This window comes from Phaseolus vulgaris, chromosome 1 (assembly GCF_051622355.1).
Source record: "Phaseolus vulgaris cultivar YP4 chromosome 1, ASM5162235v1, whole genome shotgun sequence".
Taxonomy (NCBI): domain Eukaryota; kingdom Viridiplantae; phylum Streptophyta; class Magnoliopsida; order Fabales; family Fabaceae; genus Phaseolus; species Phaseolus vulgaris.
In genome coordinates, this window is record NC_143498.1 from 2873359 (window position 1) to 2893421 (window position 20063).

A 20063-nucleotide genomic window follows, 5' to 3' on the forward strand; every position below is an offset into this window, starting at 1 on the left:
TAGTTAATTTAATATTGATTTATAAATTTTTATTAATAATATATAAACTATTTTTAAATATTAATACTTTTTAGTCTATAAAATAATATTTAATTTGATTAATATAATAATTAATTATTTTTTATCATTAAAATTAGTTTTATTTAATAATTTTTTTAAAACCTTCAAATGAATAAAGAAATATAATTTAAGCCTACTACATAATAATTAGGAGTGTGAGGAAAATATACTTTAACTGACTACAAAAGTCTTTAGGTACTTTTCTTTTGGTGCTTTTATTAGAGTATCTTCCAGTACAACTCTTCCTATTCTTGAATATTTCTTTTGCATGACGTGGTCTAATATTTTAAGTGTGTTGTGCAATTAAGTGGAGTTTGATTTTATGATCTAGCTTTTACAATGAAGTTTAAATTAAATATATTTTTAATCTTAGAATTTTATTTACAATAAAAACAAGTAATTTTATTTTGATTCTATTTTATGTAATACTCTATTTTTTATCTTTCTCAATTTAAATTACAACTTTCTTTTATCTGTACCACTTATTTTAAGGTGGAAAAAATATTTATTTTAGAAACTAAAAAGTTAAAGTATTTTCAAAGATCACTTAAGATAATATCATAATTTCTTTTCCATTTTTACATATAAACCAATAACAGTCATACATTAAGAGATAAAAAAAAATGAATATTTTTAATAAGAAAAATATTAAAAGTACCTTATTTTATATTATAGTTAATACAAGTATATTTAAGGTAATTAAAGTACCATCTAAACATTTATAATATAATATTTTCTAAAAACAACATGTTAAATTATATTATTTCTCAATCATTTAAATAATTTAAATTGTAGTGAAAACTCAATAGCACATAAGATATTGGCTTGATTTTTTTCCGAATTACATTCAATCATTCCAAACAATTTGACTTTGTGTTTTTTTACTACAATTTTGAAATATCCAATAAACACTTATTTAACTAGATTATGATAAAAGTAAATAAAAAATATACAACTAATATACTATATCAGTCATATTTATTATTATTATAATTATTATTATTATTGTTATTATTATTATAGTTATTGTTATGATTATGATTGTTATTTTTATTATTATTAATAATAATAAAAATAAAAATAAAAAATTTGAATTTTGAATTTTGACTTTAGAATAAATTTTGATTAGAATTTCGATTTGTAAATCAATAAAAGCTTGTGATTTAGATACGAGAACATGTAAAAAAAAATGAGAAATAACATAAAAATATATCGTATATTTAAATTCCAAAAGCATCATTTTTTATTTACTTTTTATTATTTTAATTTTATCATTATATTAATTAAATATGCTTTAAATTATCAACAATTTCATAAATATGGACCAAAATAACCATGTCTTAATAATTATTGCTTATATTAAAGAAAATTTGTAATTAAATATTGTTTAAAATATCATCAATTAAATGTCCATTTTTATTATTTTAGGTCATATTTTTTTAATTTGGTTTATTTTTATAAAGATCATTGTCACAAAAATGTGGTTTAAACATTCATGACTCAAAAAGTGTGTGATTTATAGTGATTCATAAGTTACATTTAATAAAATGTTACTTTTTCACTTTTTAGGTCACATTTATATACCTATACTCACTTTTATACCACATTTTTATTGTTTAGTCCATACATTCTTAAAACAACACTTAAAAAATATGGTATAAATAATCAAATGGTTTTATAAATGTGTTATTTTGTCATCCTTAAACCACACTTGTAATGTGCGACCTAGTTCAATGTTGTTCAAAGTAAAAAACGGTATAGTGAGATAATATTTTTTTCATGTGATGGCAAATGATTGTTGTTACTTAAAGTGCCAGCCTAACTGAGATATCAAGTAGCATAGTGATGTCTAACATGAAAGCTTTTTATATAAAAAAAAGTAAAAAAATGGTATAGTGAGATAATATAAACACACAATTACCTACTTCACACCAAACACAGGTGCACAAATTTTAAATTCAAAGTACAAGAAAAAAATACAAAAAGATATCACATATGGTGTGACAAATTAAATAACAAATCAACTTGATCAACATGATGAACCTTTCAATATTTCTTTCAAAAAAAAAATATTTATAAATATTCTTCCAAAGATTTATAAATCACAATAAAGATCACTTGATTTGAAAAGTATGAAAATTGTTTTCTTGAAAATCTTTCTTTTCAAAGAAGTTTTATCGTTTGTGTTAACATATGGGTTTTGGTCTAGTCCCCCATATTTTTGTTTTTTTATTTTTTTTATTTTTTTAATAATATTTTTTCATGTGATGGCAGATGATTGTTGTTACTTGAGGTGTCAGCTTAGCTGAGATGTTAAGTTGCATAGTGATGCCTAACACGAAAACTTTATAAAAAAAAATATAATAATTGATTATTATTAAAAATAATTGATTAATTTGTTCGTTCATCAATATGAAAAACACTTCTTCAAGATAATATATATAAGTTGTTCTTTAATATTTTGAAAACCCTAATTTAAAACACTTAATGACAATTTTGATTGATTATATTTTCATAAACTTTTATCTTATTTATATATATATATATATATATATATTTCTTTTGTCATGATTAATCAGAAAACAATTATCTCTTAAAAATTTAATTATATTAATAATTTGATTATACTAATGTGTTTTAAAAAAAGAATACCTTACAATTAAAAATCTAAAATGTAGATTAAAAAGTCCATTAATAGAATTCAATCAAATATTAATTCTTACATCAACAAAGATCTGCACATAACTAAGATGTTAAGTTGCATAGTAATATCTATCATGAAAGCTTTAAAAAAAACAAAGATAAAATATGAAAATTATAAGCACAAAATCGCTGCATATTCTAATTTTTATCATCTACTTGGAAAAATGAAGTGTGTAAAATTTGAAAATGAATTTAGGTATGTAAAACAAAACAAGAAAGTATAATGTGAAAATTGTAATATATATATTAATTGTTACATTAAGAAAGAATAGGAAAAGTTGATTGAGCATGAATAGTGTGGGCATTACTAGACACACCCCACTATGGTATGTTGTGATGAGACGTTTCTGGTGAGAATCCAACTTGACATTCCAAATTGTTGGCAGCCATAGCAAGATTGGGAACACTGAAAAGAGAGAATCAAGTTGTGATTGGAAGCAACTATGTCATTCATCACACTTCACGTGTTATTGCCACCCAAGTGAAGAAGAAGTGTAGAAATCGAGAAGTGTTAGTGTCCTACACACTTTGAATTCAACAAGTTTTTTTATTAGTTCAACCCCCATTTCCATTTTCCTACATGCTAATCTCACAACTCTCTCAATTATGGAACCTAATATGGAACACGTTTCTCTTCTCCCACTCACTCCACTACCAAATCCCATCTCAAGAAAAAAACACAGCATCTACAACAAGCAACCAATGCAAAACCAGAAATTTTCTAGTGAAATCACCATGAATCGTGTTCCTAGTCTTCTCATTGTTGGAACATGCGTTCACGTACGTTTAATGTTGATTTGTGATTTCAGTTCGTTTGTCTTGTTACAAGATATTTAAAGAGAAGAAGAATCACAGTTTTAAAAAGGAAATTTCCCACAAAGAGTTAGAACCAACGTGGGAATTCCTGTGCCAATCTTTTCATCCACATTGGTGGATTTCACATGTTTGAAACACAACAATGAGCTCCACTTTTACTTAATTGCTTTTTTCCACGTCAAATAATTTCACGTACCACTATAAAAAAATATTAAATAAAATTTGATTTTATTATTACCGGTCGGTACCTGACAAGTTTGTCTCGGTTTCGATGACCGACCACCCGAGTCAAAAAACATTTCAAGACATGTAATTAATGACAATAACGACAATTGCAACAACACTTAATGAATCACATTCATGTCCCAAAATATACGGGAAATATCCCTGACAAATCATCAACTGGAAGACTATACAAATATTTTTCAAATATTCCAACGTACCTATATACCAATATACCTCCCTATGCACAAAGTACTTACTTGATCGTCAGAGTACCTATTTCAGGTCTCCTCCGACTGAGCATCAGCATTTGAAGAAGTAGACTCGAATGAAGGAATCAGAGGATCACCGACATATCAACAATTATACGTCCAACTCACTGTCTAGGCCCTCTTTGTGTATAGAGGTACAATAACCATTAGCTACTTACTACTTTATGTTCTAAATTAGTCTCTAATAGTCTTTTACAGACCAATTTAAAATCTCAAAATATTAGTCGTTAAACTTAGGTAGTTAATTTAGATACAAATTTATAAACTATTTTATAAATTTTTATTAATAATAAAAACCATTTTAGATATGAATAATTTTTTAGTCTCTAAATTTGTACCTAATTTAGTTAATATAGTAAATAATTATTATTTTCTCTAAATTTAGTTATTATTTAATTTTTTTTAGTGTCCGTTAAAAATTCGGTTAAATAATAATATATATTATAAACTATCAATTCATTAGGAATTATATTAGGAATGTTTTCAAGATAACTATTAGCCTCAGATATATGGATAGTAAAATAACTAATAATGCGAAAGAAGGGTGTAATATTTAACAAACTTTGCTTAATAAATATATATAAAAAGACTTAAAAAGTGTTTCATTAGCATCTTCCTTTCTCTTTAGAGTATATGCACACATCTTATATTCTTTTAGAATTTGACGATGTACGTTTACTTAATTTAACTATTATTAATATGCATTTGTTTGTGCTAGTGGGATTTGGAATCATAAATTATTAATATATATCATGGTTTTTAATTAATTATGATGACATAAACACACTTCTCTAATTGACTGTTAAATACGCATTATGAGGAGAATCTAAGTAAAGATTTGTGGGGAACCAATTTGACCAAAGCATCTTCTTCTGAGGCTTGAGAGCTTATGTAGAGGAAGTTATTTAATTCCTTTTAAATTCCTCATTCTGGTTTCTATTCATTTTCACTATTTCAAATTTTAGAATGTTCGATTTTATAAATACTTATTTCTCTTAATTATATAGATGTTTTACTCGTGAATAAAGGGTTTTGTTAAAAGGATCATAGACATTGGATTTTATAAGCCCCGTTGATTAGAAAACGTTGATTTCACAAAATTTAAAATCCAGAATTACAAAAGTAAATTTATTTGTTTTGAAAATATATATTTCTATTAGCAATTCATTATAACAAGAGTTAAATATATTTTTCTTATTATATTATAACTCAAAATTAATTATTGTTTTTGTCAAACTTAAACTATTAAAATTAATTATTATCAGTTTTTTTTACTTAACAATCGAGTTTTTAGAATGAGCTGTATTATAACATTCAATCAATTATGAGTCAAAAATATATTTTAACATTTTAATTCACTAAAAATCTGTTGGTCACTTAAAAAAATCATAATAATAATGCATTCTAATAATTTTTTATTACAAATACAAAAGAAGTCTAAATAATAAACTAAGAACGAAAATCAATTTCAAATAACTCATGAAAAAAAACATATTTAATCTTTATAATAAAAATTGTAAAAAGATATTAAAAATTAAATAACATAATAAAATTCAAAAAAGAATTTGAGATCATACATGATAATATCCTCTCTTACAATTAGGTGTATTTTTCAAAATAATTATTGTAAAAATAAAGTCTTACCTTACATTATAAAATCATGATAAGATGAGTATAAAAAATTTACCAAACTGTTAATACATTTTGAATTATCTTAAATAAAGAGACATGACATTACATAACCTAGAATATGCTTTCCCCAAACCCCTAGTGTGAAAATGTGTTATAAAAGTGTAAGCAATCTTTACCAAATTGCGCACAAAAGCCTAAAACCAAAACCAAATGGTAGCAAAAGGAAGAAGGCACTAGGATCCTGTGGGGTTGAGAATGAACGTATGATGATTTTCTACGAGAAACCAAAATTATCATACATAGTCAAATGAATATGATGATTTGAGTTTACTTTGAAGGTGCTTTTTTCTCTCTCCATTAAAGGACACATGAAACGTTCATGGAGACTTGGGGTTTCTTCCTCAAGCTGGGGAACTTTGTTTACCACCCAATAGAGAGAGAGTGGACACCAAAGACCACTATTTCATCTTTGTGGTGTCAAATCATTTTACAATAACAAAATGTGTTTTAATATTATACCTTTTGGACTCATGGTAGGTTAGACAATTTTTTTTTATGAGTAATAAATAAATAAAATAAAATTAGGAGTGTCTCAATCCTTATACAGACATTTCAGGGTATCTTAACCCTTATACATACATTTCAGGGTATCTTAATCCTTATACAAATATTTTAAGAATGTCTCAATCCTTATACATAAAATGACTAAAGTTAACGTGCTGAGCACCTGATCAATATATATTCTTCCAGCTCTACATACCTTCAAACCAAACCTCATATGAAATGAATGTGAAACAACACCAAAATAAAACCGCTACTACCTAAGATTTGAGAGCACTGGTGAGAATGATTCATAAGAAAACTTTTATGATTAAATATCAATATTTTCATGCATATTTTTAGTTGTCCTGAAGTTCTACTTAACATTCTCACCGTGATCTTAAGTTATCTTCACTTATTTCTTTGTATATATTTGTTCTCGAGTGAAATTAGAATTGTTAGTGTTTTGATATTATCTATCTATGACTAATTGTTCAATTACCTTTTCATCAATTGAAGTTCTTTTTTATAGATCTTTTATATAAGTGATAGTGTATATCAAGACCTCACGTTGAAATAAATTACTTACCTTCTCTTTTTCTTTCTTTGATTTTCTAAAATCAAATTCATACTTTTTATTTAAGTTTTTACTATCAATAAATAAACTACTACAATACAAAAATACAAGTAAAACATTTTTTAAAATATAAAAAATAATTTTAAAAAAAGAATGAAATAATAGAACTAGAAAATTAATTAATGTTTAAAAGAATATGAAAATAAATACAAAAAATAAAATTAATAATATATACACGTGAACACTATTAAAGAAATTATTAAATAGTAACTAGTTTTAGAAAAAAATAATAATTAATTACTATATTGACTAAGTTATATATTTATTTTATAAACTAAAAAGGTATTATATCTAAAATAATTTTTATTATTAATAAAAAATTAAAAATTAATTTCTAAATTGATATTTAACATTAGTTTAGTGGTGACAAGATTTTAGTTACTAATTATTTTATATTTTAAACTAATTAATATAGAGATTAATTTATAATCTAAAATAATTAATAACTAGAACGTTGATAACTAATATTAGATACCAATTTAAAAATTAGTTTATAAATTTTTATTAATAATAAAAATAATTTTAAATACCAATAGTTTGTTAATTTATAAAATAGTATCTAATTTAGTCGTAATTAATAATTTTTTTTGTAAAATTAATTGTTATTTAGTGATTTTTTTTTATATATAAATATAAGTTTTATGTAATTTCAAATTATTTGAAATTTATTATATAACTTAATTTTAATATTTAACTCCTTGGGAAACGAGTTGTACCTTCAAATAATAATAATATATTTTGGAAAACATTGTTTCCTGAAAATATTATATTTTTTAAAGTAAAAATATGGGAAGAAATATTTTTGCAACTTCATATTATCAAGAAATAAATTTCCTTATAAATTAAAAATTCAATAATATTTTGTATTACTGAACTTTATTTGTTACCTTTGTATTCTGTTCAGTATATTTCGCAATGTCATGTTAAATGAATTGAAATATATAAATGACATTATAAGACCCAGTAAGAAAACGCACTATACAAGTTGAGTTCATAACTTATTTTTTATATAATCACGTGTTGCAATATTCATACAATTTAATTTAAATAATTTATCTATTGTAGTAAATAGTTTCTATAAAAAAAATACGTTTTTATGTTATTAATTAGTTCATTAATTTATTGGTAATAACCATATTTATTATTTTTTAAAAACATTGTAATTTAAAATATTTTATATTTTAAGCTATGTTACTTTTGTTAATTGAACCTCCATCAGTTTTTTGTTTGTTTCTGAAGCTATCTACCCATCTGGGCTTGGGATTGGGCCTGGACGAGATCAAGGGTGAATTTGACAAGGCAAATTCTTCCTGCACCATATCAGGTTTAACCTCCACCATATCAATTTTATAAATTTCCAAAACTACCCTCCTGCACCATATCAATTTTATAAATTTCCAAAACTACCCTCCTGCACCATATCAATTTTAACCTCCACCACCATATCAATTTTTTAAATTTCCAAAACTACCCTTATTCCAAATTAAAAAATCCAAAATAATAATTATAATTGAGAAATAAAAAAATACATGCTGGAAAAAAAATTCTGAACACAACTAAACTGGATAAAAAATTCAGAATTCAAAAATATGTTTCGAAAATTAAAATCCAAAATATTTCAGATAAAAGTTTCAAAAATAATTTTTCCCATTTTTGTGTAAGGTTATTTTCATCATTTAGGAGAGGTATTTTTGTCATCTTCTAGAGCTGATTAGGTGCATGCTGAAATTCATATGGTGGAGGGAGAAATTGCCACAACTCTTTAGTATTTATTTTTGCAGAATGTATTATTATCTATTCTGGATTTTGATTTCTGGAATAAAGGGTATTTTCGAAATTTTAAAATTGTATTGGGTGCAGGTTCAAAAATGTTGGGTGTAGGAAGAATTTGCCATTTGACAAAGCACGGGCTCTTTTTGGGGATTCTATTTGCATTTTTTTTTATTAACTGTTATTTCTTTTTACATGAGTTAACTTTTTTGTTTTTATTTTTATATTTTATTCTATATTTGTTGTTTAGTCATGTGAAAAACTGTCACAAAATGAAGAAATAAAGTCTAAGACGTAAGAAAAATCCTTATAGAATGATTAAAAAGTATTTTCATTACATTAATGCTGCGTATTATACTCTTAGGTATAAGAACTAGTTTTCCAAAAACAAAAATTTTGGATTTTTGGTTTGGGCCTTGGGCCCAAGTAAAAAATGTTAACCGTCCTACAACGATTGCTTCTTCCTGCACCCCATACCTTCTTGTGTCACCCCATATTAAATGTGAAAATACTTTTTTATCCTTTTTGTACCACCCCATATATAATTTGGAAGATGTTTTTGGATCAATAAATGTTCTTTAAATTTATAAAATCTAGAAGTCTTTTTTTGGATTTGAGATAAGTCTATGGATTATGTAATCCGGATATATTCTGAATTACATAATCTCATATCCAGAAAAACTTTCAGATTATGTAATCCAGATATATTTTAGATGAAGCTAATCTCATATTCAGAAAAGACTTTCGGATTATGTAATCCAGAAACTAACAACGCATTTGAAAAAAAAAATCAAATTACATAATCCAAAACCTAATCTCGTATCTAAAATAACTTATGAATTATGTAATCCGAAAATTTATCAAGAAAAGAAATTTATAAATTACTTAATCCAAAAGTTAATGTTCTATGTCAAAAAACTTTTAAATAATATAATAAAAAAACTAATAATATAAGACTTTCAACTTGCATAAAAGTTTGCAGTTTCAGCGAGTCAATAATAGGACGGTGATGATTGGGGAAAGAAAACGAAATACGCATGTTGGGACTTTGCGAGAGGGACGCGGAACAAAGCGGCAGAAACTTTGAACGAGGTTTGAATGGAAAGTGTTTGGGGAAAACCAAGCCAAACAATGCCTTATATTGGACCTCCATCTTATCCGCAATTGAAAAAAACTGAAAAATACAAATAATCGCGGTTGGCGTGTTTAATGTGTAAAATTAAAAAGTAGGTTGGTTTCGCGGCGCGTTTGGGGTCAATGTGCAATTAACGGTTTTTAATAGAATATGCCGTTGCGATGTTCCTTGCAGACATTCTCAGATGCCAAGTGGGTCTGAGTGAGAAACCGAGAGAGATAGAGATAGATAGAAAGATAGACGCACCTGTTAAGTTTTCTTCTCTTTCGGTTCTTTCTATTGCACGTTCTTCTCCTCTGATTTTTCTTCTTCTTCTTTCCATTTCGCTCTCTTTCGCCGTTCAAGGTACCTCTTCTCTCTCTCTCTCTCTCTCTCTCTCGTAATTTCCGTCGTTTAAACATTGGAAACGTCGCTTGCAATTGATTATCTCTGCAACTTCTCCTGTAACGATTTCGTTCATTGTTGTTTTTTCCTCGATTAGCTTTTGCTTCGCGTCTTGTTTGTGGCTTGAATATTCTGTTTCCTGTTGCGTTGCTTTATTTGGTTGCTTTGCCGCGATCTTGTACGATAAGGAAAGCGATAACGGAAAAAAAAAACAAGAAATGAAAAAGAAAAAGAAAAAGAAAAAGAGAGAGAGGGATTGAGATTAGGGCTTCGTTCTCTCTTACCTAGTTTGATTGATTCAACTGTATATAACTATTCGGAGAAGTTCAGTTAACTGCTTGATAGGGTTGATTTCGTAGTTTTCGTAACTCTTAGTTCGCGTTTTGACGGTTCGTGTTGTTGATTTGATATTAATGACTTCGGTTAGGGCTTTTGGTTTCGTTCTTCGCATGTGCTCAGATCATATGAGAAGCGTGAAGTTCATGCGCGCGCATGTGCTCAGATCATATGAGAAGCGTGACGTTCATGCACGTGTGAGAATGTTTGAATATGGAAGTGCGATGGAATTCAAATGAATTATCATCGGGAAAAAATGAAGGAAGGGTAAAGAAGAAGGATGGGTAAAGAAGACGTGAGGCCGAATTTGTCGTGGTGGTGAAGGAGAATTGATTTTGTTGTTGAAACAGGAAAACGACAATTCTTTTGTTTTTTCATCGAGTTTTTATTGCTTTTGTTCAGCGTTCATGCTTGGTCGTTATGCTATTACTTGAATGAACATTTAACTGCTTATTGAATGGTTTTATCGTCCCTCTTGTTGTCGATGATGTGGGGTTACCTTTTTGCAACAATTACTGATATTACTGCCTTTTTTAAAACATTTGGTGCAGGATTTCTCTGGTGCTGCTTTCTATGGTTTCCGGGAGCTCATAAAGTGAACTTCATTGCTAGAAATTTGATACATAATATTAGATTTTTTTAAAAAAAAAGTGGATCGGAATGGGCTCCAGTAAGCAGTCTGCTCGTATTCTTGATACGTTGAAAATGGAGAGGGTTAGAACTATTCTAACCCACACTTATCCATACCCTCACGAGCATTCCCGTCATGCTGTAATTGCTGTTGTTGTGGGTTGCCTCTTTTTCATCTCATCTGACAATATACATACTCTTGTAGAAAAATTAGACAACAATGTTAAATGGTGGTCTATGTATGCCTGCTTGTTTGGGTTCTTTTATTTCTTTTCATCACCATTTATAGGCAAGACTTTCAAACCGAGCTATTCAAATTTCAGTCGATGGTGAGTTTCTTTGGCGAATGTGTTGCCATTTATATGCTATTGTGTATCTTTCTGAAACATTTTATAAAACTAGAAATAATTAGGCATCCATTTGTGCAGGTACATAGCTTGGATTTTAGTGGCAGCTGTGTATCATCTTCCTAGTTTTCAGTCAATGGGAGTCGATATGAGGATGAACCTATCTTTGTTTTTGACCATATATCTCTCTTCCATCTTGTTTCTTCTTGTCTTCCACATTATATTTCTTGGCCTTTGGTATATTGGTTTTGTTTCTCGTGTAGCGGGAAAGAGACCAGAGATCTTGACCATTCTTCAAAACTGTGCAGTAAGTTTTTGGAGATTATTATTAGTGTCCCTTGAAGTTGCAATATTGTTCTGATGCTGTTTCTTTTAATGAATAATAGGTACTTAGTGTGGCATGCTGTGTATTTTATAGTCATTGTGGTAACCGTGCCATGTTAAGAGAGAGACCACTTGATCGAAGAAATTCTAACTGGTTTTCTTTCTGGACGAAAGAGGATAGGAACACATGGCTTGCAAAGTTTCTTCGGATGAATGAATTGAAAGACCAGGTTTGCTCATCTTGGTTTGCTCCAGTTGGTTCTGCAAGTGATTATCCTCTCTTGTCAAAGTGGGTTATTTACGGCGAGGTAATTAATATAATAATATAATTATTTGATTATAAAGTCTGCAGCCTTAATTTGTTTATAAATATATATGTATGTATGTATTCACACAAAAGTTATGATGCCAAAATTATTTTATGTATTAGATAGCTTGCAATGGATCGTGTCATGGTTCATCAGATGAAATTTCTCCCATTTACTCACTTTGGGCTACATTCATTGGACTTTACATTGCAAATTATGTGGTGGAGAGGTCAACAGGGTGAGTTGATTTTATGATGTGCTAAACTTTCTTATCTTCCTGCTTGTAGTACGTTTGATTGTTTTAAGTTGTTCAAAGTATAAATTTTTTCTGACATTAAGTTTTAATGGAAATTACTGACATGAAAAAAAAAATTATTTGAATACTCAGATCAATAAATTATGTCAGTTTTTATTCATGGCAGACGACTGCTGTTCAACTTTTTTGAAATTTTGCATCTGTTTCTTGTAAGTTTTTTCACTTGAGAAAACGTTATTTCTTCTTATATTCATTGGACTTTACATTGCAAATTATGTGGTGGAGAGGTCAACAGGGTGAGTTGATTTTATGATGTGCTAAACTTTCTTATCTTCCTGCTTGTAGTACGTTTGATTGTTTTAAGTTGTTCAAAGTATAAATTTTTTCTGACATTAAGTTTTAATGGAAATTACTGACATGAAAAAAAAAATTATTTGAATACTCAGATCAATAAATTATGTCAGTTTTTATTCATGGCAGACGACTGCTGTTCAACTTTTTTGAAATTTTGCATCTGTTTCTTGTAAGTTTTTTCACTTGAGAAAACGTTATTTCTTCTTATATTCAGCCAACCAAACAGATTTTTCAGAAAAAAAAAAACTTTTTAAATTTTTTTTATCTGTGTCTTGTAAGTTTTTTCACTTGAACAACGTTCTTTTTTCTTATATTCAGCCATCCAAACAGATTTTTCAGAAAAAAAAAACTTAAGTTTTCTTATGTATTAGTCTGTTTTGGTAATTTTAGTTATTTTATTTTTGTAATGCTGTTATTCTGGATCATATTTATATTTCCCTGCAAAAATAAATGTGTAAAGGGGCCATGAGACTTGTGCAACAGTGCTTATTGACTGATAAAAATTATTGTGGTTGGTATCACATTTTCAAATTACATTTATTGAGTGTCAACGTTTTTTCCCTCATTGTTTTCCTTTATTTCTTCATTTATATGTCCGAAAAATCAACAGGTGGGCTCTCACTCACCCATTATCTGTTAAAGAATTTGAGAAGTTGAAGAAGAAGCAAATGAAGCCTGATTTTTTAGACATGGTTCCTTGGTACTCTGGGTATGTACGTATTCGTAAAATATCTCCGTTCCAGTTATTTTTTTTTTAATTTTATTGCTTGCAAAGGGGATATTGAAGGTTGTCTTGAATGTGTGGTTACACTTGCTAAATGATGCAGAACATCTGCTGATTTATTCAAGACTGTTTTTGACCTCCTGGTATCAGTGACTGTCTTTGTTGGGCGTTTTGACATGCGTATGATGCAGGTAACAATTTTATTGGCAAAACTTAGTAAATAGTAATCACTAACTTCCTAGCATTAGACCCAAATTAATCAACTATCATCCTAACACTAATTACACAGCAAGAAAAATGGGACTGTTACTGATTTTTTATAGCTCTATGATGTGAAGAAGTTTGCTTTATGTTCATCCTTAGTCTTGTTGCTGGAATTTCATTTGCTTGTATGTCAGTATTAATAACGAGTCTATTTTCATTTACAGGCAGCAATGAGTAGGGTTAGTGATGGAAATCAACAAGGTGACCTTCTATATGACCATTTTAGTGAGAAGGAAGACTTTTGGTTTGACTTTATGGCTGATACCGGTGATGGTGGGAACTCATCTTATGCTGTTGCCCGACTACTTGCCAAGCCTTTCATTCGAACACTGAAGGATGATGCTGAGGTTACCTTACCGCGGGGAGACTTGCTACTTATTGGGGGTGATCTTGCGTAAGTTGGCTGCACTCATTATTGTAAATTGCGGCTATTATCACATGATTTGGTCAATTTTGATTTGTTAGTTTCTTTAGAATAATAAGTTGACACCATTTAATGCCATGGTTCTTGATTGAGAATTTTGGATACCAAGCTCTAAAGTTAAATTGTGAAAATAGAAATTACAAGTTTTCTGTACTTCATTTTCTACATTTTTGCTGAGGGCTACCAACCAGATGCCACATCATATGCAACATATATTTTTAAGTAATGATGTACAGATTGAAGGCAAACTGTATGTTGATTATGGGTTTTGCTTTTATAAATGTTTCCATTGAATGTGTTACATGCGATCAAACATGTGAATATCATCTTAAGCTTATGGACCATGCTTTTGCAATTATCCCATAACTGCCTTCTTCCTTTTGAAAGACTCTAGCTTGGTACTACTAATTTTGGGCCTTAGCATGCTTTGATATTGATTGCTGCTATTTCCTCTTCATCCCTTCTTAATGGATTGGTTAGTCACTGATGTAAACGAATTCTTTTGAACCAAATATTTTGAGTTTGAGCTTATCCTGTGAAAAGAGAGACAAAGAGGGATTGTTCAAGTCTGACTAATTTCTTCAAATGAGCCAAATTTTAAAATTGAGCTTGACTTAGATCACTTCATTTTTTTTACCTTTTATATGAAATAGATGTTTATCAAACTTTAGTATTTAGTAGGCACCTTTACACTAGGTGAAGTAAACATAGAAATAAAATATAATAGGTTTAAATGTGTTTTTAACCTCTATAATGAATAGATTTTGATTTTAGAAGCTGTAAATTTTTTCTGATTTTTAGTCCATCTATAATTATAAATCAATATTTTTTTATCCCTAGTATTTTGTGACGCTTGTTTACTCCTTATGTGTTGCGTAAAAGTTTAAGTAATCATCCTAGGTGACCCTTCTAAAATTATTTCAACATCCCTAAAATAAATGTTACTTATCTATAAAGCTTAAAATGAATGTTGGAGACCAAAATAGTGATTTCAAATTTTAGAATAATAAAAATGAAATAAAAGTACTTTACATTGACTAAAACCAACATTTACTCATTTATAAGAACCAAAAATAACTATTTCAAATTTTTTAGAGGGATAAAAAAAGATGACTTGAGACTGGAAATTAAAATTTTAATTATAACTTTTCTAGTTTATGGAAATCCATTTAAAATATGAAACTTGATGATAATGATATGTATAAGACATTAATATATATATATTTTTTTAGTAAATAAAAATTAACTAACATCACAATCATGGGCTGTTAATGTCAATCATGGAAAAATAATTGAACACAAGTTTAAGCTTGGGCTTGTTTGTTTTATATTGTTAAATGAGTTTGATTGTGCATTTAAAAAGGCAGAATCGAATAATTCATGCTTAATTTAACTCATTTATATCCCGTAGTACTTTTGGGGCTTAAATAATATTAGAAAGATTTCCTAAATTTGTTTGAAAGGTCAGCTGATATAAAACTGCATTTTTTCTTTGTAGTGTCGTTTAAAGTTGTAACTAGCTGTCTCAATGTTCTATATCTATATTTATTTCCTTGAATGACTTATTTTTTTTGTTCTGTTGTAGGTATCCAAATCCATCAGCATTCACATATGAAAGGCGTCTTTTTGTTCCTTTTGAGTATGCTCTTCAACCTCCTCCTTGGTATAAAGCAGAGCAGATAGCTGTGAACAAGCCGGAGGTACCCTTAGGAGCTCCATTGAAACATTACAATGGACCTCAGTGTTTTGTTATTCCTGGAAACCATGGTTAGTTTTAGCTCCTGGATTGAGCCTTACCAAATTACATGTGTTATTTTTCAATGAGATCATTTAATGGCCATAGTTTCCCCCATTTTTGTATCTTTCTTGCTTCTTATTTTTCTTATATTATATTTGTTTTAGTTATTTTACCTCATCTTACTTTTGCCTAATGCCAATACGGTTGATAAAGAATAAAATTGTGTTCTCATCAGACTGGTTTGATGGACTCCAGACCTTCATGAGGTATATATGTCATAGAAGTTGGTTAGGTGGATGGCTCATGCCCCAGAAGAAGAGTTATTTTGCTTTGCAACTCCCTAAACGGTGGTGGGTTTTTGGGCTCGATCTAGCTCTTCATGGTGATATTGATGTGTACCAATTCAAGTTCTTTTCAGAACTGATAACGGAGAAAGTAAATATCCTGCCTGTTTTATCTTTTTCTCTTCATTTCTATGAAATTGTGAAGTTGCATCACAAATGCTCTGTGCATCACAAACCGTGTTTTATTTAAGGAACTGTGCACTAATTTTTTTATTGTTGGATGGAATCATTAGGATGTGATTATATAATTATAGATAAATAATTAGGATGTACTTGCTGATAAAGTGTTGTTCTTGACTAAATGCATATTTACTAACTTAGGAATCTGGAGAAATAATCTTATTTATCAAAAGCTCTCAAGAAATTTTTTAAAGTAGTCGGATTTCTTCAAAATAGGTTGAACCCAACACACTAAACTCTTGACTGTTCCACTCATTTCATTGAACTGTATTTTCTGAAATCTTGATATATTTTAGGAGTGTCTGAGTGTTTTTCTTGGTCACGTGTTTTTGTTTTTTTAACGTACTGTTTGTATTTGGACTATTAAAGTTAATGTCAGCTATCAATCCGATTGACCACAACATCTATTTTGATAATCTTTTTCATCAAGGTTCAAGAGGATGATGACTCTGCAATCATTATTAACTCATGAACCTAATTGGATTACTAACTGGTATTGGAATGGTGTTACTGGAAAGAATATTTCACATCTAATTGGATCATTATAACTGTGTCTTTGACTGTTGTTCACGGTCACCGTGTTTTTGTTCTTTTGATTTTTTTTCTTTGGACTATTAAAGTAATTGTCAGCAATCAATCTGATTGACCAAAATATCTACTGTGACTGTTTTTTGTCTAGGTTAAAGAGGATGACTCTGTGATCATTATAACTCATGAACCCAATTGGATCACTGACTGGTATTGGAATGATGTTACTGGAAAGAATATTTCACATCTGATTTGCGATTATTTAAAAGGAAGATGTAAGCTTCGAATGGCTGGGGACTTGCATCATTACATGCGTCATTCTCATGTAAAGTCAGATCGTCCTGTGCATGTTCATCATCTTCTTGTTAATGGTTGTGGTGGAGCATTTCTACATCCTACCCATGTTTTCAGTAAATTTAACAAACTTCATGATGTCTCCTATGAGTGCAAATCTGCATATCCTTCCTTTGAAGATTCGAGCAGGGTATGTAGAATGTTAATAACTAACTTGTAGTCATATCCTTGTTTTATATATATATATATATGTTTGTATTTGTATTTTACTAGCACATTATATATTTTTATATTTGATGCAGATTGCATTGGGAAATATTCTAAAATTTCGAAAGAAGAACTGGCAATTTGATTTTATTGGTGGCATTATATATTTTGTTCTAGTCTTTTCAATGTTTCCACAAGTGAGTTCCTCCATATCTTTATGTTTTTTAGTTTTTTTATGCTTTCAGTTCAATGAGTAATTGGAGATGAGTATTTTGTTTATCATTTAAGGTACAAACATCTGTTACTATTTGCTAAAGACACGATTGTTTTTGTACTTATTTTCTAGTGTGAGCTGAATCACATCCTCCAAAGTGATACATTTTCTGGCCACATAAGGAGTTTCCTTGGTACTGTGTGGAATGGATTTATTTATATTCTGCAGCACTCTTGTGTGTCACTAGTGGGAGCTATACTGTTGCTATTTGTGGCATACTGTTTTGTTCCACCCAAACTGTCACGGAAGAAACGAGCAATAATCGGAGTTCTTCATGTTTCAGCTCACCTTGCTGCGGCACTAATTCTTATGTTGCTTCTTGAAATAGGCATTGAAATATGCATCCAGCATGACTTGCTGGCAACTTCAGGTTTGGTTTTTCTATATGATGAATGATTTGTATTGATATAAACTTTGGTAACTTGTTCCACTCAAGTTGATAAATAATATATTTTAGCTTAATTACTGTGGATTCTTTTAGTATCACAAAATTTCATTTTTGTAATTCACACCATATTGGCATATCCATAAGGGCAAGTTTCATTGCTTATATTTCAATTGTTGTAGCTTTATTTGAATGCTGGAAGCTAGATTCGATAGGCTTATAAGTAACGGCTGGACCAATAGATCTAGTTATATTGATAAAACTCTTTATTTAGTGAATTTTGGTCCAAGATCCTGTGACTATACAAATATTATAGAAAAAGATTTCAGTACTTTGTAAATTGTGTGATGATAATATTTGGGTTATAATGTCTGAGTTATTTTTTTTTTGCGTGTAATCCAGGGTATCACACTTTATATCAGTGGTATAGATCAGTGGAAAGTGAGCACTTCCCCGATCCAACTGGACTCAGAGCTCGGATTGAACAATGGACATTTGGACTTTATCCGGCATGTATAAAGTATTTAATGTCTGCTTTCGATGTCCCAGAGGTCAGAAAATGCTCTGGATTATTTCATTTTTTACTTTTCTTGAAACGGACCCTGTCACATAGATTGTTTTCTCAGGTCATGGCAGTCTCTCGGAGCAATATTTGCAAGAACGGATTAGAATCTCTTTCCCGGGGGGGTGCTGTAATATATTATGCTTCCGTCTTCCTTTATTTTTGGGTCTTTTCGACCCCTGTTGTTTCCTTGGTGTTTGGGAGTTACTTATACATTTGCATCAACTGGCTTCACTTACACTTTGATGAAGCCTTTTCGTCTCTTCGAATAGCTAATTACAAATCATTCACTCGATTTCACATCAATTATGATGGTGATCTTGAAGTTTATACTATGGCTGTTGATAAGGTAGGAAGTCATCACTCATTCAACTATTCTTCGGTAACTCTTTTCTTTCTCTTCTAAGAGTGTGTTACTTTTAGCTCAATCATTTAAACCCCTTCTCTTCTGCGAGAGAAAGTCTGAATATTATTATTAATAGATGAAGAAAATTGAGTATGCATTTGTTAAATAACTTCCTTTATGTAGTGAAAAGTTGTGCATATTTCTAGTCAAAAGAGACATGCATAACAACTGTTCTTTGCAATTAATGAAAGCTTCAGGTGCCCAGCTACTCAATGATTTGCTTAGAGATGACTGCAACTATCTTGGGGAATTTTGAGAAGAAAGAAATTGAATTTCATAACTATCATGTTTGGTTGCTATGGTGCTGAGATTTGATCAGTTTTTTTTTTTTCTGTTTCTTAATCAGTGTTAACATTTTCAATGTGTAGGTTCCAAAGGAGTGGAAGCTTGATCCGGATTGGGACGGAGAGGCGAAACATCCACAAGAGTTGAGTCATTTTAGAAGGTTTCCCAGCAAATGGAGGGCAGTCACCGCCCATCAGGATCCAGTACATACGGTCAAAATTGTTGACCATTTCGTTATTTCACGGACAGAAAACAATGAGTAATACTGCATCTAATGGGCCAGTTCAATGATTTGTTGATTTGGTTATATCCTATTTGTAACATTATTTAGGAAGCAATTTGAAGTAGTGGAAGAAAGAAAAAAGATTGGTGTCTGCATATTTGTTTCACTTATCATCATCTATTACTGCTAAGTGAGATCAACCCATGCTCAAGTGCTGATTCGATTGCTCGGTCTTTAATGCCAGTCCCTGACGAGGGTGCCATTGGTAATCAATTCAATCTTGATCCGTCTAAATGTAGAAAAACTAAAATCAGTAAATTTAGATAAATTGAATTAATGTTAAAATAACAAGTGTCTGATTTTGTAGATTCAAGTTTCTCAAGTGTTGGAGTCATCAAAATTCAATTCACATGCAAAGGCTTTCACTCTGTCACCTACGTCAACATTTTTCTTGCATAAAATATCTACTTCAGACACACCAAGCTAATTTGAAACTTCA

At 29.5% G+C, this 20063-nt stretch overlaps 1 non-coding gene across 1 annotated transcript; it reads left to right on the plus strand.

Annotated features, from left to right (window-relative positions):
• Positions 1–9823: 9823 nt before the first annotated feature.
• Positions 9824–19775, plus strand: LOC137816472 (uncharacterized). Its single transcript, XR_016518293.1, has 16 exons — positions 9824–10132; positions 11059–11466; positions 11566–11791; positions 11871–12116; positions 12239–12354; positions 13337–13435; positions 13554–13641; positions 13879–14108; positions 15724–15905; positions 16112–16311; positions 17080–17412; positions 17525–17626; positions 17776–18073; positions 18491–18639; positions 18715–18999; positions 19425–19775. It is a non-coding gene; the product is annotated as an uncharacterized LOC137816472 (transcript).
• The last annotated feature ends 288 nt before the right edge of the window (positions 19776–20063 follow it).